Source organism: Falco peregrinus, chromosome 5, assembly GCF_023634155.1.
Source record: "Falco peregrinus isolate bFalPer1 chromosome 5, bFalPer1.pri, whole genome shotgun sequence".
In the NCBI taxonomy this organism is placed as follows: Eukaryota; Metazoa; Chordata; class Aves; order Falconiformes; family Falconidae; genus Falco; species Falco peregrinus.
Genome location: NC_073725.1, coordinates 54420383 through 54446544, shown reverse-complemented (window position 1 = coordinate 54446544; position 26162 = coordinate 54420383). Strand labels below are relative to the sequence as shown.

General features: G+C 41.6%; 1 protein-coding gene across 1 annotated transcript in view; it reads right to left on the bottom strand.

Moving 5' to 3' along the window:
- PTPRN2 (protein tyrosine phosphatase receptor type N2) overlaps positions 1–26162 on the bottom strand; it is a 663741-nt gene that overhangs the window by 111993 nt on the left and 525586 nt on the right. The gene's annotated exons all lie outside the window — the stretch shown is intronic.

Here is a 26162-nt window from a genome sequence, read left to right as displayed (position 1 = left end):
TTTTGCTTTGTAAATGTAAAAAGATATTCCTGGATTTAAAACTCAGTTTGCCAGTTACTGCACCCAACCTCTCTTCCAGTTTGCAAAGGAAAAAACACTACAATTCATTTTAAAACAAGACATCATAATTTTTTGCAATTTTTGCACGTCTTGGTTTTTACATTTATATTACAGTTTTGTTTCTGAGCAATAATAAAAAACTGCAGATTTCTTAGTAAACATGGGCAAAAAGAGGAACTCCAGAATATGATTTGTTTCAAAATATTAGAATGTTAAAAAACTCAAGAGGTGCTATTTTTAATTTGGAATTCACTATAGAATCTAATAAATGAGAGAAGTGAGGCGGAAATAATCATGTATTAATTCTGTGCATTACAAAATCTTTTCAGAAGCTATTATCAGAGCAAGAGGCATTGTGGTTTGGATTCAGGGTGGGAGAAATCCTTTGTGCAACTGAAAGCTATTGTTCCTCTGTGCAGATGAAATTGTACTTGCAAATCTGCCATTCAAGGAGGGAAAAAAGTGCCTAGGCAGAAGAAAAGAATTCTACAAGAAAATAATTATTCTTAAAAATAAACTTCACTAAAATAAGTTTTAGTTCATTAGCTTTTTTTTTTTTAAGAGGATCCTATGCTAATAATCACAGCCACTGACATTAAAACAAACCATAAAACATATGTGTATTATTTCCTTAATATAGAAAGCATGAAGAAAGGGATGTGTGTGGGTGTGTATGGAGATATATATAGATATATAATATGTATTCATATATACATCTGTGTATGTCTGCCTGCGTAAATAATCTAAACTTAAATTCACTTCCAGTGATTTCGCTCTGTAAGTTTATCTGAAACATAGGTTGAGATACACTATGCTGGTTAAGTTTTGATAGACCATTGAAAACCAGAGGAACACTTCACATCAGGAGGAGCCTGGCTACCCTAATCTGTCCCCAGGAAACCTACAGATAAGATTTTTTCCTTTAGTAAAATACGAAAGCAAACAGAAGAGAAAACAGCATCTCCTTTGGTTTTGGTTCCTGCTTCTCCTCCCCTATTTTGTGCTCCCAGTCAGGTTAGACTGGGGCAGCAGGGCCTGGGCATGTTCACCTTCAGTTCATATAATGTTCCTTGCGTTCGGCGCTGCACTCCCAAAGGGTATGGTCCGGGCTACTTGTTGGCGTTTTAAAGTACTATCTTTAGAGTTAGTATGAGATTTTTCTCTGCCTCCCTCTTGACTCCCCCCCTCCTCCCCGGGAAAGCTCGCCTGATGCCAGGATCACTTTCAGCAGATGTCAGTTCATCACCTGAAATGAGGTCAATGTAATGCTTTTACTCAGGAGGATGAAATCGGATGGGAAGGTACTTTTTGCTTCTTTTAGGGGTTGGAAAGATTAGACAAATCGACAAACACAAAAGGCAGATGGATTTCTGGGAACTGCAGCTTATTCAAATCACTGAGAAAGGTCACTGCAAGAGCCACAGATCTATTCATCTGTAGGGGTACAATGATCTTTCCACAACCTTCAACACCACAAAGCACTCTGGAGCGTCTCTATACCTTTTAGTAGGATTAATACCACGAACAATGACTGAATACAATCAAGAATTCAGCGAGTTCAAAGATCCCTTGATAAATGGTAGATATTTTCTGCTGGCTTCCTAAAGGCAAACAGAAGTGAAGTTTCTGGTTAGAGTTACAAGAAATTATACCTGTTAGTCTGAATCCCACTACAAGGTGATGCTGAAATGGCAAAATGTCCAAGAACCCCAAAGAAGTTTGTGGTGTGGAAGGAGTCAGGTTGTGAAAGAGGAAATTTAAAGAGCTTCAAGATTTTCCTGAGGATCTGGGTATTTTTTTAAGTCAGCGCTTAGTTGAAGAATACAGCCCAAGAGCCTACAGCATCACTGAGGCATTGTAGGGATAAGGCACAACTCAGGAGCACGGACAGCCACATCCATGCCTGTGGAGGAGGCAGGCGAGTCGGAGCTGGAAGAGTGCGGCCTGTCCTGCCCGGAGCCCGCAGCACGCCTCTGGGGTGGCAGCAAGAAGAAGAGGGTGCGGAGGCACTGCAGTGAGGAAACTTCAGTTCCCAGCTCTAAGGACTCAGGAGCAATTAGGGGAAAGCAGCAGGATGGGAGCACTGGGAAGCAGGTTTCCTCCTCAGCCCAGGCTTTGTGAACCAGAGTGAACCAGATGAACAGAGGGACTCGGCAGGTCCAAGTCCCACAGTGTCAGAGCCCGAGCCAAGAGGACGGTCAGCGATAGCCGAGCTTAATCAAGTATCTTCAGCAAGCAAGACAAACACAAGCCGTAGTGCCAGCGCTGAGCTAATGCTGATGCTGAAGGCACATAATTTAGGGATTAGATAAAGCGCCCTTCAAACCGAGTGCCAGCAAGCGATCCGCGATCCGCCTCTCGGTAACGCGCTGGCACAGCCGGAGGCCCCGTCAGCGGAGCAGCCGCCCCGTCTCGCAGGGAACCAGGACGTGTCCCGCTCCGAGGCCGCCGCCGCCCGGGGCTGGGGCTCCGCCGGCCGCCTCCGCGCAACCCGCCGCGGGGGGGGCCCGGCCTCGGGGCCCCGACCCGGCAGCGGCCCGAGGGGACCGGCGAGAGTGCGTCCTCACCCCCGCCGGGCCCGCTGTCCCCGCCCGCCCGCCGCATGTTCGACGGCTCCGGCCCCAGGGGCACCCCCGGGGCACCGCCGGGCCGGGGGCGCCCGGGGCTTCGGGAACCGCGGGGCCGGGGGGAGGCGAAGCGGCCCTCCCTCCGCGGAGACCCCGGCCTCGACCGACGGGGCGGGCGGTGGCTGCAGCTGCCCCGCGTCCCGCCCGACGCTCCGCCGCCCGCCGCGCACCCGGCTCCACGCAAGCCTTGGCCAGGCCGCCTCGACAGACGGCGCTGCCCCCCCTCCCCCCCGCCGCATTTACCTGCTGCCATGGCGCTGCAGCCGGCGTGCCGGGACGGGCTCCTTGCCGGGAGGGCTCCGCGCACCTCGGCGGGCTCTACCAATCCTCCTCCGGGGCCAAAACTTCCCCCCCCCCGCCCACCCCTCCCCTCCTCAGCGGAGACAAAGGCGGCGGCAGGCACAGGCGCTCCCGGCAGCCCGCAGCCGCTCCCGGCGCGGCAGGGGGAGAAGCGGGTCCGGGCGGCCCGGGCGGCCCCGCGGGGCGCGGGCGGACGATGCTGGCGCGCCCCGGCGCTGCCCTCCTTATATCGGGCCGCTCGCAGCCCCTGCCGGCTGCCGCACATGGCCCATCCACCGGTTGCTATAGCGATGCCTCCCCTCCACATGTTGCTGGCAGCAATTGGCTAAGGAGGTCTGGGCTGTTCAGAAACCCTTCGCCGGAGTGAGGCGGTGAATGGACACGGGCTGTGTCACTCATTTGCAGAAGCTGTTTGGGGTTTCTGTTGTGGATGCGTGTGTGTGGGGTTGGTTGTTGTTTTTTGTTTTGGTTTTTTTTTGTTGTTGTTGTTGTTGTTGATCTTTTTTTTACGCCGCCCCCCAATCTTTTTGCTTTTACTCCCCCCCCCCCCTTTTTTTTTTTTTGTGCCACTCTTGCAAGATGGAAGCGAAGGGTGGAACAATGACGGCAAGCCAAAAATAAAATCAAACAAGGAGAGCCTAAGATAATTTACATGACAATACAGCAAAGAAGTCCACAACGTTTCTTCCTGAAAAGACTTTCCTCTGTTAAAAAAAAACCCCACACACAGTGCCCAGCAACGGAGGTACAAACTTTTCCCCCTTCCGTCCTCATTCTCCAAATAACACACGAAATTAGGCAGAAGCAGCATGCTGCCACCAGCCATAGGACAGTGGCGGAGCCCGGTTAAATAAATCACGGCGGGGGCTGCCGAGAGCGGGTGCGGGGCCGCTGGGGCCGAGCGGCGCCGTGCTGTGCCCGGCGCTGCCCGCCCCGCGCTCCCCGTTAGAGCCGCTTTTCCGCGCAGGTGCCCGGGGCAGCACTGACTCTTCCAACCCAGAGGGACCCCGCAGCCTTCCCCGTCCCCGCAGCCTGCAGCATGCCGCCGGCAAACACGCAGCGGAGGCACCCCCGAAGCGTCTGCCTACGGGTGCCCCGGCTGCGGGAGCGGGACCAGAACTAGCGGGAATGGGGGTGGGGGGTGGGAGGGACTACCGGTTGCAGGCGACAGGGCCTTGGGGGGCTCCTTCGGACCCCCTCCCCGATGAGGCGCCCTCCCGCTTCTCTCTTCCCATTGTTTCCCGTCGCCACTACGGCTGGGGTGGCCGGCCCTCCTCCGTCCGGGGGGGCGCACCCCGCTTCCCCTTTCCCTCCGCAGCCCCCAGCCATGCCGCCCCCCCGCCGCCGCTGTGCCCCAGACTCCCCCGGCTCGGGCGGCGGCAGTCCCTGCGCGGACGCGGGGCAAAACCCTCCTGAGCCGAGAGAGCCGCAAATCCGGGCGGGGGAGCGGCTCCCCCCGCGCCGCCCGCCCCGAGGGGACCCCCCCACCCGCGGCGGGACGGTGCGGAGGGGGCGGCGTGCGGGGGTGGGGTGGGATACGGCGGGATGGGGTGGGATGGGGTGGGTCGGGCCGCTCCTGTCGCGCCGGCAGCCGTCGGGGGCTCGGCCCGCTGCAGCCTGGCCGGCCCCGACGGGCTTCGCCTTCGCGGTGGGCGCGGGCGGGCTCCCCGAGGCTGCCCCGCTGCCAACCCACGCAGGTCCCCGCTCCCCGGCAGCACCCCCCCACCCCCCCGCAGCCGGCGCTTTGGCAAGCACAGGGGCCTGCCCGGGAAGCCAAGGAAGGGCAAGGGCAGCCTGTGTCCCCCCAGCGTCCCTCCTCCCCCGCCCCAGCGCCACGCTGCACTTAAACCTGCAGGACAGCACCAAAAGTGCCACCGGCACCCTCCGTGCAGGGTCGTTCTGCCGTGGCTGTGCCCCCGGCTCCCCCGCACCCCCACCCGCGCTGCCCCCTCCCGTGTCACCCTGAGGAAGATGCTGTTCACACCAACACCAGTTTTGGCAAGGTTTCCAGGGGGAAGAGGTACCCCTCGTGCTCCTACCTGGCTGCTGCTCATGGAAAATCCTTCACGTTCCCACAGATTAACACAAACTTGGCTTCTCCAAACATTTAATCAGCTACATTTTTAGCGCACGGTATGAACTTATTACTTTGTCAGTCTGTCAGCCTGATAGCACTCTTTTCCGTCTAATATCATCCTGCTCCGGTAAGAGCGATAGCATACATAATTTGCTCACTAACCTGTATTACTTAAGTTGAAAGATAAATGAACCCGCCAAGAGATTTCATTAAAAGGACACGTGTGTTTGCATATTGATCCTTCTAATGAACTGTCTGAAACTGATAAATACTTCCATTAGCTTTGTAGTTTGTATTTCTTATTTACAAATAAATTAATCATCATTTCCTGGGCAAATACTGCACCTTTTCAGAACTGTCAGGTGCTAAACATGCAAATGACTGTCCAGGTGTCAAGACACAGCAGAATACAATTTAAAATACATTATTTTTTTTTTAACGGTGAAATTTTGAGACATTTGTAGTGAAATTTAAAATACTTTAAATTTTTTATGTAATTTTCACTACTTCTATCACGTGCTAAACATAACCTTTGCAGGCATGGCGAATATCTGTGAGGGTTACGTCACAGGGAAAAATTATTTAAACATAGATTATTTAATGTGCTATTCATTAAAAACATAGGATGTGCTGCCAGATGGAAGAAATAATTTCCAATAGTTTACGAATTTAAAACTTCAAAACCTTCTGAACAAAATTTTCATAGCACTGTTACTCTCAGCCATTACTAGTGAATAGCTTTACTGGTACTTGATAGAATCTCATTTTCAATTGAATAACTTACATTTAGGTGATCTAAATACATTTTCTCATAGGATTCAATGCATTTGTGAATGGAAAAACAAAACATCCCTGATACTAGCAGCATTTTGCTATAGAATTGCTAGAGTGTTTCATGTCTTTTTCTTGGATACCAATTGAAATCAAAAGTAAAAATTACTTTGAGGCAGTTTCTCTGGTTGTAGTGCATTTAAAATACCAGTATTTCCAAAATTTGCATTAACATTCATCCAAATTCAAGAGCTCTATTTGAACTATGCCTAAATGCAAAATATTCTGAATCTTGCCATTTCAATGAGAATGATGCTGAAACATATTTCCATTTTGCACAGAACAAAACTCTTGTCTGAGAACCAGCAATGTTTGTCAGGACTCCCTAAAAATCTGTCCTCATAACTGGGTGCTGAAAACCACACTGACCTTTTTGCCTTGATTTCTGACTACAGCTCTGTCTGCAATTTTAGATTTAGTCACTTCTTTCTGCAACTGTGTGCACGATGTATAGCATGAAATAGATTTTCATTCTTTTAAAGGATGTATGATAAAGCTAAACCACCATTTAATCTCATTTGTTGGTTTTGTTTAAAAGTTTTATCTCACATCCTCTGGAGCCCCGCTCCTTAAATACAAATCTAAGTATGTTGCAGAGGATTTTCCACAGATTTTCCGTCTGCAAGGATCTTAAGATCAAAGTTGAATTTCCTTCACTCCTATGAACAAAAACTATTTTCCAAATATTAACTTCCTATCCAAGTTTTTGCAAATTACCTTAACTTTAGGAATACATGTATTAAGAGGCAGAGCCCCCCTGTCTTGAAACCACCACACCTTTCTTATAAAGAAAACCAACACCTAGGACCATAATTTGAAAATGGATTTAGCAGTATTTTAACCACTGCACTTCCCTGAGTTGTACATCTTATCTTCTTAAGCTCATCTGTGAAGATCAACACCAGACACTTTCTACTTCCAAGTAAATTCTAGAGCTCTTAGCTTTATTAAGAAAATTATTTCATTCTGGCTAAGATTTGAATCTAATTAATCTGTCTTGCAGTTTAAAAATGATAACTAAATTCAAGCTGCATACATTTCTTCAGAGACAGCTTAAAATATTAATTAAAGAGTGCATTTTCCATTTATTTTAATTACATTAATACAGTTTCAATAAATAAAATAGTTCTATGCTTCATCAAATCAAACAAACTTGAATGCAAATTTTTCTATTGATTAGTTCTCTGTTCACATCGGTCCTTTTGGCTCTTTACTTTTAAATAGGAAAGAGATGCAGAAAGGTTTGGGGGTTCCCATTAGTGAAATGAGGTCCAGCGGTCGGAAAAGATCAGCTCAGCCTTCTAGGAGGCTGATACAGCCCTGTAAAATCGGCATTCTTATAATGTATTGCTTATAAAGGTAATCAGTGATATAGGATGGAATGCCTTTACAGACTTTTTTTAAACAAATGAAGATTTTCTTTTATTACGTTTTCACAGGTAAATTCAAAAAAACCTATTTGATCTTTCTGATCCACTTGCCTGTGATGCTTACTGATCCACAGACAAGGTATTACAAGACAACTGGATGAATTGTGTTTTAATATTCAATTTAATTAAAGCTGACATGTTCTAGATTTGCAGGTGAACCTTTCTTGAGATAAAGCACAGGACAGAGGCAGTCTTGTTAGTAGCTGCGTCAAAAAAAAGTGCCATTCTACCTAAATCAGTAATAATTCTATCCTTCAAATATTTGAGCAGCAGCAGCAGCTAAAGAAAAACTGAATATTGAAGAAAAAGGTTCAAAATACCTTGGGAGACACAGCAGGTGTTTTGAAACATGCCCTTTATACATTTCTGAACAGTTTGAATCTCTTTGTAATTTAGGGCCCAATCCTGCTCCCCTCAATCTGAGGAATTCATTATGAATCAACAGAACTAATCAGAATACCAACTGGAACACAATAGTAAATGTTTTCGGGGTCAGGCTTTGTGTAAATCTATATTTCACAAAAAATACGTGCAATATTAAAACTAATTACATTGTGATTAGGTTTATATTCACAGAATAGAGATAAAATGTTAATTTAAGTTTTAACATGAGACTAAATACTGTTTTTATGAAAGCCTGATCAAGAAGCTTCTATAAAAGTGCCAACTCAAAACCTGTTTAATGGTAAAACATTATGAGAAATGCATGATTTTACACTGTGATCTTGTTATAACAAAATGTGGCTATCATTGAAATGCTGGACTTATTTTACGCATCAGTACTGTACGTGCTAAGAATTCAGAGAACTGTTAGGTATCAGTTTTCTCTAATGTAACGTCAGCAGTTTAGTTTTGTTAAAGTGCTATTTTAATATTGTCATTTTCTGAGATGAAAAGAAACAGTACAGTTTACATGTGAGAAAGTATTTTCAGAGTAGTAGCCAGTGCTGCAAATCTGTATGAGATCTGGAATTGAGATGTGTTTTTTCTGCCTTTGACACAAATATTGCTCTTTCTAGCTTATCTTTGAATACTGGTAGCCCCAGGACAAACATAGATTACATTAGAAAACTGTCCTTCATTATATTGATTGAAATGCACTTCCAGCCTACCTGAATCTGATGTTAGAACATTTTTATTAGCTTTAAATTGTTTGCATTATAAATTTAAAATAACAAAATGTTTTTATAGTTTAAAGTTCTAAAGCAGGTGGTTTACAAAGTTCTTATGAGCTTTGTATAGTCCCATCGAGTTTCTTTTTGCACCAGCCTCCCATTTCTGGCCACAGAGAAGGACTGGCTTTGTGGACAACTGGCGATGCCTCTTACGAAAACAAATGAGGACAGCATTGAAAATGGTACACAAAATTTTAACAAAGGTCAGAATTACAGAGCACTAAATTACTGAATTACTAACCAATTACAGTTCATGCACCAGTAGTACTCCACATTATTTAAGATTTCAACATGGTGCTACCATTGCTTTAGGGTCCCTGATAAGGGTCTTGCCTTTACGTTGTGACACATAGAAACATAGAAACTGGAAGTCTGAACAGCATTAGCAGCATCACCAGTCCTGGAGCTGGGCTCTAACAGATAAACTGGCAAAGATGGCAGACACCCAGTAAAATCCTTCTTATACTTTCACTACATCTAATAAAGACACCACCCCACTCCCACCCTAATTCCTTCTTTTAGAAAGCAATTTGCCAGGGTTTTCCTCTTCTTTTTCTCCTCCTGCTGAAGAAATGACAAAATGCCCATGGAGTGGAGGCAGACCCTTGGTCAGTAAAGCAAATAGGCACTATGTGTGTGGCATTTTTAATACAATTAGATTCCTACAAGTATGAACACTTACCAAAATAAGAGAAAGAAGACCCTGACACTTACAGGAAGGAGGATAGAGGCTAGATAACTTTCAGAAAGTCCCGTTTCTTCTCTGAGTCATACAAGCATTCAAGAACATGGAAAAATTTTGCCTTTTCTGGCTATAGAAGCAGGAAGGTGATTACACTGGTTTATGCAACCACAAGCTATAAAACCTAGATAAATAATAATGTGTGATAGCATGCTAAAATGAATGTATCACACAGCCATTTTAAAAATACATGCCTTAAATTTATGCCTTCAGATTACATATGAAATCAGAAAGATTGTTGAAAAAGTACTTATCCTATGTCTTGTATGTAATGAGGCATGCACACACACACTCAATAGATTTTGTCAATTAACTTCAAGACAATGTTCTATAGATTTTAGTAGTCCATTTAAGACTTTAGACACACTGCTTTACAGACACATGTGTGTCAATTTACACTAAATGTAGGTATGGGCTGTAAGCTTTTACCTATACTCAGACACTTGGTGTTTGAAACAACTATCACTGAAGCCTCAATATTTTAAATGGAAGAAAAGCAAGTGTGCTGATTTATACAAACAGGACCTTTCACCTTCAAACAGTGGTCTTACAAGTGGCACTGAGAGCTATGTCCACATGCCTATCACTGGATTCCCATAACTTTGTCAGAGTTTTGGAAGGGCAAAGAATTAAGGGGTCACGCAAGAGCTTGATAAGACGCACAGTGACAAGCCTCTCATGCAAAGCTAATTGCAGGGGGAAAGTCAGAACTTCTGAACAGATCTTCTGTTTACTACTTTTTTTGGTGATTTGCTCAGGCTTTTGAAAGAAAAGACCTTCCTGACTCTCCCTCCCCCTTTTAGTCTCTCAGTCTACATATGATAAATTTGTTCAAAACATTTTCCAATAAATGTGAAAGATTTCTCTTAAATCAGTATAAACTTTTAAATTGTCAATAATACTGATGATACAACCCTTTCAAACACAGAGCTCAGGAAAATTTAGGGGTTCTTGCACCTATGTATAAAATGTAGTTTTCTGCAATTAACTAGATACTCTCCAACATAGCTGCTCCTAAATTTTACACGTTACATTTCCCTGTGAATTTAAGGAAACTAATGAGAAACAGTACTTATAGAAAAACTTCCTCTGGAAGTCTTTCCAGCCTCCCACCGATCCTGTCCTCAGAGCTCCTGAAGGCAGTGTGGGAATCTCGGGGTGAACTTGAAGCATGCCCAGGGAAGGGCTGCAGGTTTGGCACTTGGATCAATCGCTTTGTGCATGAAAGTGTAACTCTTCCCTCGGGCACCTCTGAGGCCAGGAAATGAGTGCCACGATCAAAGCTTACACCTTTTCCTACTACCTAGCCCTGCTTGTAGGACAAAAGCACACTAGGACCTTCACAGGAAAAAGAAAAGTATGCCTTAAAGTATTGCATTGTTTAAAACATAAATGTATCAAAGTTTTTAGAGTTATGATTAATAGAAACATTCTGCTGTTCAGCTCTCCAAGCAAATGGAGAAGATGCTGTTGAGAAAAGAACGTGTGATAACATCCTTTGAGGTCTTCATTTTCCTACATGATTATCTCTAACTCACTATTTTTAATAGTTTTGTTTCTTTAGCTAAGTTAAGCCTTGGGATTGATTATCTTGTCTTCTGTTGCACTAACCCAAACATTTGACCTGGCACTACTGGGGACTACTTTGCTGTAACCCCGCTCTCTCTGTTCCCTGGTAGATGCTTGTTGTGCCTTTCACCCTGCTTTCTTGCTTCTAAAAACCCGTCAAGTCCATGAACCACAGAAGGTCCTTTAGGCCCCTAGTTAAGGGCTTAAGCCAGGTGCCACCAGTCCCTTGGTCTCCTACTGGTCTGAAAGGGCTCGTAGCAAATGTAATTTCTTTTCTTTTATGTTCGATATATTCATTACTCTACTGTTGATCACAATTTAAAATCAACTGAAACAAATATCATCTCTTTAGAAAAGTTACCATAGAAACAACACTGGAGAATTCCCTTTAAAAATGTCAAGATTTCCCTCGCATTTAAATACGGACTCCCAGGCATTACTCATGCACCATTAAAAACTGCAACAAAGCCAGTGAGTCATTAGTTTAAAAATATATCCGTAAACATACAGATTTCAAAGATAGAGATGTTTTTGTCTCAGTAAGTATGTATCACGACATGACCCAACTTTTGATTTTATCTTGTTCTGTTTTACATCCCCAGAGAAAACTTGAACACTGTTGCCTCTTGTTCAAACACCTGATTGAGGAAGGAAAGAACAAAAATCAAGAGTGACAAAACACACAGAATGTGAGAAATACCAGCAAAAGCTAGTCAGAGAGGAAGAATAACTTTGAATACATATTTACATGGTAGTAGACAAGATGAATGGAAAGAAATGAAATGAGACATTCTCTACACAGAGAGAGAATTTTAATATTGTACCTTAAAGTAAGAAAATTTTAAATAGAGAAATTTCCTAATTTAAACTAATCAAGGCTACGGTACTGTGCTGTGTCAGTCAATTTCTATTTCTTTGTGAAAATCTGTAGTATAACATTAATATCACATACTTTTCTACTCCACCCTTCTTCTGTGGGATAACTGGCAAACTCTAACAGATTTTGGCTGAGCAGAAGAAGGTCCATCTGCATAAGACACTTTGATCATACGGAAGCAAAAGCAAATATGCTAGAGTCAAAGTGAAAGGTGCTCCACAAGTAATAATAATGCAAATTTAAAGAAAATTCAGAACTGGTCACAAAGAAAGCTGATAAATAGTTTATTCATAAACTCTTGCATATTTAGAGGAGATTATAATATAAAGGCATTGTGCCTTCCCTTTGCATTACTGGCTCTGCTGTAGATAAATAGCATGGCTGAATGGAACCAGATTAATGAAAATAAAGACAGTTTTCTCATTTTCTTTGTAGTAGAGCCAACCTGAAAATGAAGAAAAACAACAAAATTGAACTAATTTTTGTTCTGCAGGCTCTTATATAAATGTTTTATTTCTTTCATTTTCTTAATGCAAGAAGCCTTAGAAATTTGCTTCTGAATTTTTAGTGGTAGAAGTCCCCCCATTCCTGCTTAGTCTTCTTTCCTTTTTTTTTATCCTTCTTCCTTCATTTTTCCCTCCTGTTTGTCACTTATTCATGGAGATAAATAAACATTGAAGAACAGATAGAAAAAACCCAATAAATCCAGTTTTTTAAAAAATAAGCCAAACAATTATTTCCCTATTTAATAATGGATTTATGTAATAATTTAAATTATTAATAATTTAATAATAAATAATATGCCATATTTAGATTTATCAGAAATACTGCAAACATTTTCCATATTAAAGAGAAATTTCAAATACAATATTTTATCAAAATTTTTAGCCACATTAATTTATATGATCATCATACTCTGATAGTTAAAATATAGTTTTAATTTTTTTGCTGTCAGAATTGTGTTTTCTGTTCCCACTTCAACTCAATGAAGTTGAAAAAGAAAAATAAACCCAAGGAGTTAAACTGAGACTATGTGAAGGTGAGGAGAGGTGCAGTATCAGGACAGATGTGTGTAGAAGGCTCTAACAGAAAAACATATTCTGGATGTGACAACACATTTTAAATTAACTTATAGATGATTATAAATTTCCTGCCAAAGATAAACACCAGTAGAATTTTTCCTCCTAAAACCAGGAAGGGCAGTACGTAGTACAGCTGTAACTGAGGTATCTTTGATAGCTCGCTTCTGCTTTAATTTCCTACTATTTCTAAAAAGAAAGAGCAGGTTTTGGAAACATATTAGTTCTCGCCAACACTGGTCTGTATTCCCACACATAGCCCAAATCACGCCCCAGCCACACCGATAAAAGTTTTTGCTCCGTAGACATCTAGCAAGAGGCAGAAGCGTACCATTGCCAGCAAGGAGTGCAGGGAAAGGCTTCGGTATGAACCACAGGCATACCATGGCAATTTTTCAGCTAGAAGTTGACTTTAAATCTTTTGTAATCATGTTTATATTCAGTGCCACAGAAGGAGTTTCACATAGAAATAGATCTGTTTGTTTCAAAACTGAGTTGTTCAGCGTTGTCTGGATCAGCAAAACATTTATCGGTCCATGGACTCGGCGCCATGACATTACAGGGTGCCCATGAGAGCTGGATTTTGCATCTGCATATCAAAGGTAGGTGGTTAATGTGCTGATCCTGCCCTGGCAGAGAGCTCCCCACTGACCACACATCTGAGCATGGGCTATTTTTATGTGAAGTGTAAAGTTTGCTAAAGGGAGGTGCTAGTTTCTTCAGTAGACCTCCTCACCTTGTTTCTTTAGCAGGATGTACTTACTTTATTGTGAGAATTTCTCCATGTTCACCTCATTATTCATCTGGCTTTAGGTAGGAACAACTGTGAAAGAGGACCAACACAAAAGCCTAGGTTCAGCCCTGAAACCCCTCCTGCATTGTCCTGTAGCTTTTTCACATATGAGTAACACAGCTTGCCCTAAAATCATGACAAAAATCTATGCCACTTCGCTGGCTTGCTCTCCAAAAGACAAGTTGCCGGAGCTGTAACAGTTTACACTGGGGAAGGTCTGTCCTCATCTATTTTTATTCACATGTATGAATCACACTTCCATGCACCACAGCTAGAAATAAAACAGTAGTCCACCTCAAAGCTTTAAATTACTTGGGGCTTAATTAAGAGTATGATAGAACAGATATGAAATTTAAGATGCAGTCAGTGGTTAAATTAATGTAGACACAAGATCATGTGTCTGCTGTATACCTCAGTCTGGTAGTTTCATGCAGAACAAATTTCCCACTCATTTTTCCCCCCTAGACATAGCATAGAGTAGTGTAATAACTATGATTACCATTATATGAAGATTAAAACAATTTTGAAATTGCAGGGTTTGGAAACACGACTATCATATGTATGCCAGAGAAAAATGATAACTTTCTACATCAGTTTGTCTCATACGTGGGTGAGGGTTGGATCCTGGCCTGCTCAAGTTGCTTTGTGACACTTGGCAGTTTTCAAGCAGCTGCAGGGCTGGGGTAGGCAGGTCCCCGAGCACTCTCCTGCATCAAACAGGCAGAACAGTGGCTGTGGATTGTTTCTTCCCAGCCTCTGTAGAAAGTCCTCTCCTTCAGGATGAGAATACAACATGAGTGCATTAAAACAAGAACATCAAGCTTCTTTTTAGAGGGTCCTCATTCACTTCAATTAGAGTGATGCTGGGTGAGTGGTCCCTCAAAAGGGCAAATGTCTTTTGACCAAAGCTGTCCTGTCCTATCCATGTGGGACAACCGATGAATCCTGTACACTCTTTACAAGTTTGAGCATTCATCCACATGGAAATAAGAGCTGGAATAAGGCTGCAAATTACTTCTTGTCCCAGCCACTGAATCTGGCACTTTTTTCAATAGGACTCCTCATTCAAATTCTATTTTACAAGAATTTTCCCTGTTGCATTTGGTTGCCTGCAATAAATGCACACTTGGGTTAAAATGCAGCATATTATCCTGTTTCCTTGGTAGCACTTCGGTTCTGCCAAAGTGTTTACTCTGCAGTCCAGGTTACTTCAGCTGATGGAGCAGTAGAGGGGAGATGCTTAGGAACAAGCTCTGTCTCTTTGCCCTAATATCAGACCAGTTTCTAATTTCTCTTTGCAGTCCCCATTCTGTCTCACCACTTCTGTCTTTGAAACAACCTTTCCATACCAGTTTGGATTTTAAAAGGCAATTCATCTGCCTGAAGGATAGATAATGAGCAGAAAACCAAACAAACACATCATCAAGATCATTATTTTTAAGCTGCTTCCTTTCTGTGGGCTTCCCCCAGAGCCCTGACTTTTGCTCTCTTTTGCTGTGTAGCACTGAGTTTAAGGAGAAGACCATGGATCTGAGACTAAGGTGGCTCTGTTGCTTTATACCCTTTTACAACACTAAAAGAAGACATCCAGAACTTTGGCTTTAGTCCCGATTGCGTGAGTGCCACTGATGACATGTGGTAAGGAAGGGAAGAAAATTTCTTAAGAGTGTATTAACAAAATACAGTTTTGATTGCAATTTGTTAACACATTTAACAAAATGGATGTTAAACAAAATAAACTAAATTTTGTCAGGGAGCTGGACCTCATTGTAATCAAGGGCTAGAGAACAAGAATGCTATAAATTGTTTTCCAGTGACTGAGAAAGGGAATAAATCTGAAGTCCTCTTTATGGGAGAAGAAATCGGGTGACTCTACTATTTCACAGTTACACCGTATGGTTTAGGGCTACAATTACAAATCATAATTTTTGAGGGAGAACTCCCTGAATGGAGAAAACAGGCTGAGTGACCATGTCCCTCAGCTGCATGCTAAGGAAACATGCCCAGACTGACAGTGTCAGTACATCAGCTGCTGTCACTCCCCTGCATCAGCTGGTCACTGCTAATTGCAGGTATGAAGAGTGATGCTGCGCTTTCCCTCCTGCATGCTCAGAGCTGGGGGGCATTCCTTCCTTTCCGCTCCCTTACAATGTCTGGACAGGGAGGGCTCCTTAGATATTCAAGCTGTGCCCTTTTGCAGGAGAGAGAGAGCATTGCTGGAAGCAGATGTGATGCCTCTTGGAGGGAGAGGAACTCGCACACCTAAGATTAACACGACTTTGAACACTGGAGGAAGCAGGGATAAAGGCAGGGTCTGCAGCCTCCTGCCCACTCCTCCCTGCACATGAAGGCATTTGGAGCAGACAAGCAAAGGATCACCTGGGCGCCATCCTGTGTGCCTCTAAAAGATGCTCTCAGCCCATGCTCAGACCTAGAATTGACTATTTTTTACATGCTAAGGCTCATGCATTGCAAAGTTGTGTAAGTGTGGAGTGGGGAGAGCTTGGGTCCAGCTGGTAGCCAGCCTGTGCCTTAGCACATACATCTTCAAGCTGTTACACACAGAAGTGGCCATGCCTGAGCACTGGAGCCCATCACCACCTCCTTGCAGAAACATTGCGTGACCATCATGAGGCAAGCTGGCCAGCTAGGCTTACTTGCAGATAGACCTGATGTGGATAACACAAATAATTGCAGCTGGTGGAGTTATACAAGCTGATGTTTTCTTATAAATGCACAGATGCAGAGATGCCATGCTCTTGGCTGCTGCAGACAAGCTTTCCCAAAACACGCTGTGTCCTTGGGCAAAGCCCATGTTCTGGGCGCTGGCTGGAGCCGGGCACCTGTCTGCCTTCACCAGGCTAGATCTGCACGTGACCACTGACAAAACCAAACCCAAGTGCTAGAACACCTTCATAATCACATAGAGATGTGTAACAACAGGCAGTAATGGAAGGAGGAAGAAACGAGGACAGTTGGGCTGCAGTTTTGGATGTAGGCACTTCTCACTGCAAGCCCCTAAACCCTGCACTGAATTTAGCCCCAGATTTCAGGTGCAGCAGCTGCATTATGCATTTTTGCTCGGTGTCAGCTCTCAAGCTTCTAAGAGCAGGGACATTCATCATCTACAGAACTGCTGGATTATTTATCATTGAAGAAAATCAAGCACTCTTACTTATACATGAATTTAAAATATTAATATGAATCTATTTGTCAGCAAAACTCTAAATGGTTATAAAATATGTGTGGTGTAGCAGATTTTACTTACAGGAACACCAAACCATACCTTGACATATTTTTTGTTGGAATTCAGCTATAAACTCTGTGACTAAGATGTGCTTTGACTTTGACACCTCTCCAGCAGCTTGCTGCTTTTCTTTATTAAAAAGGATCCCAGCAGAGTGTTTTTTCTTGTTATAGATCACTTTTTGCCCCTTACAGTAGAAAATGTGTGCTCACACTAATTTCTATATACCAGATGATTATTATTATTTTTTCTGATGATCAGATCTGGATAACTTGTCCTGGCAGAATGATTTATGCATCTCATTTCAATAAGAATAGACTTCAATTTGATTCTAAAGGAAAGAAGGTTTTGTGTTTTGTTTTGGTTTTTTGGTTTTTTGTTTTTTTTTTTTTTCAAACAGCTGAAGTAAAATAGGATTACAGAGACCTCTGGAAAAATAAAAGATGCAAACATTTTATTTATTTCCTTACATTTGCCTAATAAGATCATAAACACAACAACAACTACAAAAGGTTTATTTTAAAGCCTAGAGGATTTTTAACACAGTCAGTATCATAGGCTTTTAATGGTAGGTATAAGCTAGGGCTGCCAGCTGGGAGGATGGCAGCAGGTGGGATGGAGGAGAATTATGGGTTTCATGGGATGATTGGGCCACTAAGAGGAGAAGTCAAGATGCTTGTCTGGGGACAGGTCAAGACACCTTCAAGGAAAGCCCTGTTCATCTTCTCATGGCCTGGCCACACAAGGAAAATCACACTGACATAAACCACCTCACAAGCTGGACCAGTACACCCACAGCTGAGTTTGGTATCAGTGCACCTACTGCAGGTGAGTGTGACAACCAAAACTTCCCTAACTACAGGGTTTACCTCTGAATCCTCCAAGGTGCTCATCGCCAAATTGAACAATTTATTTTCAGTACATAATACCCTCCTTTTCAAACTAAAATATTTTTTGGCATACAATGGAGCAGGCAGAAATGAGAGGATGAGTAGGAAGAGGACAGGGTGATCTCCATCTTCTGACTCATGCCAGATCTAATCAGAGCAGCATACAAAGCCCTCCAGAGCTAACAACAACAGCAAAGCATTTTGCTCTGCAGTTTTCCATACAGTTTTGGACCTTGGGAAGGTGAAGTGATAAGTGAGCATAGAGTTTCTAGTTTTCTTCCCATGTCTGTCCACAACAACTGGCACAATCTTTTGCAAGACATTACATTTATCAGTTCCCAAGTTTTCTTAGTTGTTAAATGGACATAGCAGAACTTCAGTGCCTCACAAGGCTGTTGTAGAGTTCAATTCATTAAAATTTATAAGATGCATTCAAGTTTTTAGCCAAAAGTTGCTGTATAAATTGCAAGGCTTCTAACATCTGTTTGCCTACACAGCTGAATACAAAACAGAAAAAAAAAAAAATCTTGTATACAGGTTTCCTTGTGGTACCATAGGCATTTCCATCTTTTTGTTTATTGCCCAAGCTGAAAAGTTATAGGTAGGTATTCACAAATGGCACAGGCTTTTAGAACAAGGTTTGACTCTCCTTTGGGACCACCAAAAGAGACCTGCCTCCAGACTATGTAGGTTTCTAGCTAACAGAAATAGCAAGAAATCGCTGACTACGGGGTCAGACCTCCTGCAATACTTTGATACAATACTGCTAACAAGAATTTAAAAATCAGACCAGGCACTGAAAAAATAAAAAGAAATTAAACAAGATGGTGAAGTATTTTTGCCCTGGCTTAAAAATAAGAAAGAGGGGCACAATGCAGTTAATTTAAATATCACAGCTGATAGACAGATGTTCAGACAGATTCCTGTAACAAGTGCCATAAAGCAGGAATAAACAAAGGTGGCTTTGTGAAAAATGACAAAAATGCAATGATAAGTGGCAAAAAATGTTTTTGTGGGGAGGAAAAACCCTCTAACTCATCTTCAGAATAGCTTAAAGTTCATTTGTATCGTTTGCAGTGCCAACAGTGCAATTTCACGATCTTCCTAGGATTTTTTAATATGCAATGGATATGCGAAGTCAGATAATGTATTTCAGCTCCACCCATAAGACATGAAAAATCTAGAGTTTAATGAGGTGGCTGAAAAGGTATAGTTAGTTTCATAAAGCAACAACAATAACCTCTTGTTTCAATGTAGTCTTGGCAAGAAAGAGGGAAAACCAGAGAGATATGAATTGGTTGGCACCCCCCAAATACTTGGACAATGAATTTGTTACCTGCAGGCTGGTCAGGTGGATGAACTGCTTGCTTTTGCTAGGAAGACCTGGTGTCTAATGAAACTTTTATATTCCAGTATCATGACAAAAAAACCAGCCCCAAAAGAGAGGAGACATTGTATACAATCACTAGCAAATTTAAGTAGGGACCAGAAATCCCAGGCTCTATTGCTGGCTCTTGACGTCTCTTGGGCTTGCAATTTAACCTCCCTGTGAAAGATTTTTCATAAGCACCAGAGGGATTTAGAAATGCAAGTCTCATTAATTTTCATTAGACTTGTGCAACTCCACCCCTTGGGTCCTCTGAAAATCTCCCTTCCTGTGTTTTTTAGTTGACTTCCCTGTTAAATAGGGATAGTAATTACAACTGATCAACCTGTTTAAATAATACAGTTATAATATCACTATTATCTTCATAGATTATATTCAGGACTGAAATAAATGTCTCATAATAAATAATGCAGAACTTTAACATCTGTTCTGGTTAGTAAATAATTCACAAGTCAATAATTAATTTTCTAGCTGTTCATTTATAATTCATAAATATTTGCCAAATATTCAGAATCTGAAAAATTTTATCTGAACTATTATGTGAACTTTTCCTTTTAATTATTACATACTCACAATTTGTGTCATTTAGTTTGGCATTTAATTAACACAGTATTATTTTCTTTCTCCTGACTGAATGAGTGAAATTTTTCAAATGTTGGAAAGTCACTGTCAACACTGAATCATTGATATTCGCTTAGTATGACTTTTCAGTGCCCACAAAAATTTAGTGCTTTGAGGACTCACCAGCATTTTCATGAACAACATGATTTATGGAGTCAGTCTCAGTGACTTCATTTGTCAGCTTGCCTACTTCCCAGTTGTTCCCTTAGCCAGTTCTCCAGTTTACTCCCAGTGCTTACCTAATTCAATTAATTGATGTCTGCATGATGATTTGATGGTCAAAACTTGGGTGGGCATATTTTTTAAACAGTACTAGTGTTTACAGGAAAAAAATACACCTTTAAAGTATTCATTCAATAATTTCCCAAGAACTTTGATGCCTTTTATATCCCTGTTACATTAGAAAATCTAACAAAGACATCTTTGACACATCAGACTCTGGCTGTCTTAACAGAAAAAGACCTCAAAGCTCAATCTATGTATTCTGCAAAACATGTGTCACTAAATATATCAAATAATCATTAACATCAGTATGCATTTGTAATGGAGCTTAGCAGCAGAAGACCTGAAAGATTGAGATTATCCCACCTAGGGCACCTTTCCTGACTGGTTAAATTTAGTAATTACTTTCTGTATGCTATTGGGGCTACAGAAAGTAACGAGTCTGCTCTATAGGGCAATTCTGGATGTGGGCTGAAATGTTTGGAAGAGTCACATCTTGCTCTTTCTGCAGTGACTACACACAGGGCCAGAGCAGCTTTGCTCTTTAATCACTTCATGGAGAAATCGAGCCTGTAACTGCTGACTGAAGATGTCCTTGTTGTTTTAAAAGCAGGGCAAATAAATATTCACTTGCAACTTGCCCCTTGAAAGGGATCTCTGCATTCACCAAATGTTCCTGATTAAGCCTCTGAACTAGTCGAGAATCAATAAGCCTCTGAACTAGTCGAGAATCAAAATGGATAGTTTTAGTCTGGTTCTCCAGAGGACTCAAAATATGAAACTAATTTACATCTGGATTTAAATGCTTGTTCAGAATAACATTCTGCGTGCAGATACATCCAAGCAATGCGTGGATGCATGGGCAAGTGAACAGGGGTTAAAAATGGGGCTGGACCACAGGCTCAGGGCATAGCCTGCTGTCTACAGCACTGACGGCTGCACTTCTCTCACTAATTAGACTTTGATCAGATTAATCATGTATGCAGTCCTACTGAATGCAATGGGACTACTGCTGGGGACAAAAATAAAAAACAAGTTTAAGTGCTTCAGGTGGTTCAGATTGTCGATAACTAGAGCCAGAACCTTTCATATAGCAACTCAAGAGGGAGAAGCTACCTTCTACCCAGCAATTCCATACCTATTACTACACCAGAACCATTAGGATTGTTATACAGTGAATATCCCTGAAACAGCAAAGTATCATTATAATGGATTTTTTGTTAAGAGTTCATAGCATTCATAAGCCTATTCACACAGCAATGTGCAGCCATAAAGCTTTGAAGAGTGGGGTTTAGAAAGTGGAAAAGTAGCACAAAGGTAATTCAATAAGATGTTGGTCTCACAAACAGTATCAAAAGACTAACTTTTACATAGATTGTGACATTTACTTTCAAAGCTAAGAAGATTTTTCTTGTTCATATTATTTTCATTAGGAAGCTGCACTTGTTATGGATTTTTTTCTCACTCAGGCACAGATGAATGAGACAAACCCCCAGGTATTTAAAACATTAATATAATGGCCTGATAGCCTGTAAATAAACCTTTGTCAATTTGTCATTTGCTATAAGTGTCTCTTTTGTTAAACCACCATTTTTTTAGGTCATCTCTGCAGTTTAATCCAAAATAGCTGTAACAGGTACTAGCCCTTGAACATAAGCATCACCTACAGGTGTAGGAAGCAGATGGCAGGTTTGTTCTTTCTACTCTGCCATGAGGATCTTTGCACCTTTTAAAAGGGATTTCATGCAACCTAGGATAGGGTCCACGTTGTTATTAATGCGAAAATAAATTAAATTTGCTTTGAAACAACCTAAATACTTAGGCAGATCCCACTATAGAGGCTACCAAAGGCACTGCTGCCAGTTTCCTTGTACTTTATAGTGGTCTAGCCATTTGCATACTTGTTTAGTAACAGACACATACAGATCAGGGGGTTGGAACACCTCTCCTATGAAGAGAGGCTGAGGGAATTAGGTTTGTTTAGCCTGAAGAACAGAAAACTTTGGGAAGACTCTGTTGTGGCCTCTTCTCAATTAATTCTTAATTTAATTTAATTAAATTCTTAAAGAGGGCATTCAAGAAAGATGGAGGAAGACTTTTTACCACAGACTGTAGTGATAGGACAAGAGGTAATGGTTTTAAAGTAAAAGAAGGTAGATTTGAATTTGATAGAAGGAAGAAATTCCTTATGATGAGGGTGGTGAGACACTGGAACAGGTTGCCTGGAGAAGCTGTGGATGTCCCATCCCTGAAAGTGTTCACAGTCGGGTTGGATGGGGCTTTGAGCAACCTGATCTAGTGAAAGCTGTCCCTGCCCATGGCAGGAGGGTCGGAACTAGATGATCTTTAAACATGCCTTACAACCTAAACCATTCCATAAATCTATGATTTTATGATGCTACCTCCTTCTAGCCCAACAATTATTTATTTATTCTATGTACAATGCAACAAATTTAATAGAACAGCTTGAAAGAACACATCTGAGAGTGTGCTGGTGAGTTACAACATCTACCAGGTGACTGGTTGTGTCAGTATCATTCTCAAAGCATGGAAACTGAATCTGGTTATTGCATGTTCTTGGTGATCTACAGGACAGATGGCAAGATATTGGCCATTGTCTTATCTAATCTAACTACTGCTGTTTTCTTTTTCTTGAAAACTGTTATGGTGGATAAAAAGCTACTAGTAGAAGGTTCAGGAGTTTAATTCACATGCAAATCTCCTGATTTTCTGCATTTCCTGATAGGTATGTGGCTTAATCCTCTCTGTGCCCCTTAGGCAGTTCCCTGGTCAGCATGCTAGTTTTATGGAGGATCTCTTATATACACCCCCCCCCTGCTCATTGAATGGGTAACCTGTATGGTGAACTTCTCTGAGGCAGCGGACAGCCAAACAGTACCCAGAAGTGCAGGTACTAGACCTGTCAAAATGGGAGGCTTATGTCAATTTATAGGGTTAGCCTTAACTGTCTTCCCTGAGTCAGAGCAACATTGGAATCCAAGCCTTGTGACTACTGTGCTACTGTCATAACCAAAGGACTATCCATCCTTGCCCTTTGGAAATTCCATATTGACACATATAGACTTGGTTAATCAGCTAGTTAGTGTGACAGTGAGTTTTTTAACTAATAATAAGTAGAAGAAAGTTACTGTCAGAAATAGTGCTTATGAATCATGTCCCAGTTATTCTAACCACGTTGGTGAGTTAAGGCTAAAACAGGATACACCTTGAATGGGTTGTATCTGAAGGAATAATCTAGGTCACAAATAAGTAACCTACTCCAAGGCCCAAAGTATCAGAACTTTTGAAAAAAACTGACAAATTCTGAAAGCATGCAAACTTTGATAAAGATGCCTATTTCAGGCAAAAGTATAGGCAGGCAGGCTGATGTTAGGAGTGAAGGAATTCATGACAGTTTGCCCAAACTTCCTCTCATTTCTTAAAAAATTTGAAATCAGAGCAACTCAACACTTCATTATCTGATAGACCCTCCACTCACCAGTCACATCAGCATGCGGATTCCCAAAGTGCTGATTCCAGAGATGCAGCATACTTGTCCAAGCCATTATGAGTATCAAGAAGCGTTTTATACAACATGCTATTGGAACTAATTTCACACACGATGTCACGTTCATCCTAGGCATATTTGGTGGCAAGAGTTCCCAATAAATTATAAGGCTAGAGAAGCCTAAAGAAAAGGAGTAAGTCCTTCGCTGCAGAGGGACTAGCATTTTCTTTTTCTAAAGTTATGACATTTTGCCTTTGGATGATTTTCTTGGCAAATACTATAGACCAGTGTCAGAAGGGGAGGAGAAAAACAAAGACTGTGCAATACTTTATATTATATGCATCACATGGTGCCTTTTGGTTCAGTAGACATAAACAGCTTTAAAGTTCAAGGCTAATTCAAATTGGATTTTAGAAATACAAAGTCTTAAAACATTTGCACCAAACTAAAGGATTACACTCTTATCTTATCCTTATAAAAGCTTTCAAAAAAAAATCTGGTAGCTCAGATTTTAAATTGGGTCTTCAAAACCCTCTTGTCTGTAGCTGTGTCATCTGCTTGGTTGCCTATTGTCAAAAGGTAAAATGTCTTATAGAGAGAAGGATTTGCATAAATTGCTATCACCTGCTGGCCATCCCAGGTTAATGAAAGTGGGAGAAAAAAATAAATGCATGATGCCTTTGAGCCTAATCTTTCTTGACTGCTTCTGTGCCAAAACAGATGAGAGAAATATTACTGTGGTCGTTGTCTTAACTTGCAGATCATTTACAACCTGGGCCTAGTCTTGCCCTTTGCTATCATTGAAATCTTGTATCTCCACCTACTGAAATCAGTCATCAGAGGGTGGAGGAACTTTTTCATAGTACAGATGCTTTTAGCCTTCTCCTCCCTGCATGCAGCAGAAAAGATGTAGCACAGGAAACTGTGGGAACCAGCTGTACTAAAAGAAAATTATCCCTCAGTGGTTGGAGTAGAGCATACGCAGCATTTGGACAATCAGGCTAGAAATAACACATGAACAAAAAACATATTAGGCAGATGCTCATACTCTAAGTTAATTCTGCGTCTGGTAAAGAGGACTTGAAGGGGCAATCTATAGCAGTGCACAGCTACCTAAGGATAGTTACAGAGGTGGAAGAACCAAACTCTTTGCAGCAGTTTTAGATGACATACTGAGGACAACAGTCATCAGCTGTGGCCTGGGAGATGAAGATAGCCCAAAGAGGCTGTGGAATCTCCACCCCTGGTGGTTTTCAAGACTTAGGAGGACCATACCAAAACTGACCTGTTGGCAATTGCTGCAGTTTGAGCTGGAGATTGGCCTAGACCTGCTCATATTCCTTCCAATCACCATTTTTTTGATCCTATATAATGCTGAGTATGAAAGTTAACGCAGTGAATATAACTATTTACACAAAAGATAATTAAAAGTACAGCGAGCAATAATTTTGTTCAGAGGGTTAAAGAATGGTTCTGACAATTTATTACAGCATAAGGTCTTTTACCAGCCACGTGAAATGAATTGTTTTTTATAGTGTCTGTTCTTTCCTGTTTAGAAAATTCACAGGAAACTACCATTAATATTCATAGGGATTTTATATTTACATCAGAAGAACAAATCACAAAATAATAGTCAATGTTCACCTACAGATAAGTCTTATTTCAAAAGGAATCTCCACACTGCACTCACTTGTCTAACAAAGTTTCCCAAGTATTTAGACTTTCCCATGTTTACTCCCTTTTGTGCAGAAGAAGAAAGGGGAATTTGGCTTATTGTGGAGGACTTTTAAACAGCTGTGAGACTGACCACAACATTGCCTAGAAATCTCAGAGAAAAAGTCACTGCACTTCTGCCAGCCTATTCTGTTTGATGTGCTATACCAAATATATTACGACATATATCAAAACACATTGACCTATGAATTATTACAATAGTGAAACCCTGGATTATGCACTGTATAGTTGATCTATCCATGAAAACAGTGTTTGATGTACATGTGCATTATTGCAGATGGGCAGATCAACTATGTTGTGCTGATAGTGCCACTCCGTTTATCTCAAGTGCACCCAGCTCACTGCACATGCAATGCAATGCAATGCATGTATTTCTTTCAGGGAAAGATCTGTAGAAGACTTATACCTGACTATACAAACGAGTGTAAGAAGCAGTCTTGTAATACATGCAGTGCAAGAGATGCTCACAGAAGGTTAATCCATTCTCAGAAGTTGCTAAGTAACAGTACCCTGAGCTCAGGATCACTAATTACTCAACAGCTCATCTCCAAAGACTTTGACTTGTGTTTTATTGGCTGAACATCACTATTTCTTGATAGTCTATTTGGGCAGTATGGGTTGAGGGGGGAAAAGAAAGCACCCAGTTAATTTAAATCAGCAGAATCTGACTTGTCTCACAATTTTGAAGTTTAGATTAGCATTTCAGTAAAAACTCCTTAGTAATGAGAAAATGACTTCTGGACCACTATATACTAATATGCCAAAGATTCACTCCAGCTACAATAGCACTGTCTCTTTAGAATGCTCAGAATTCATTAGAAGGCAGGTGAAGTAAATTTGATTTTGTCAAGCTATCATGTGAGTGCAGTATTACATAGAGAATGGAGTGCACTTGTGTTTTGCATATCCTAGGTACATCGTTTTGATTTGCAGAAGGTTATTTTCTAACTGCCAGGGATTTTATTTTTTTCCCCCTTTTTAAAAGAAAGAATC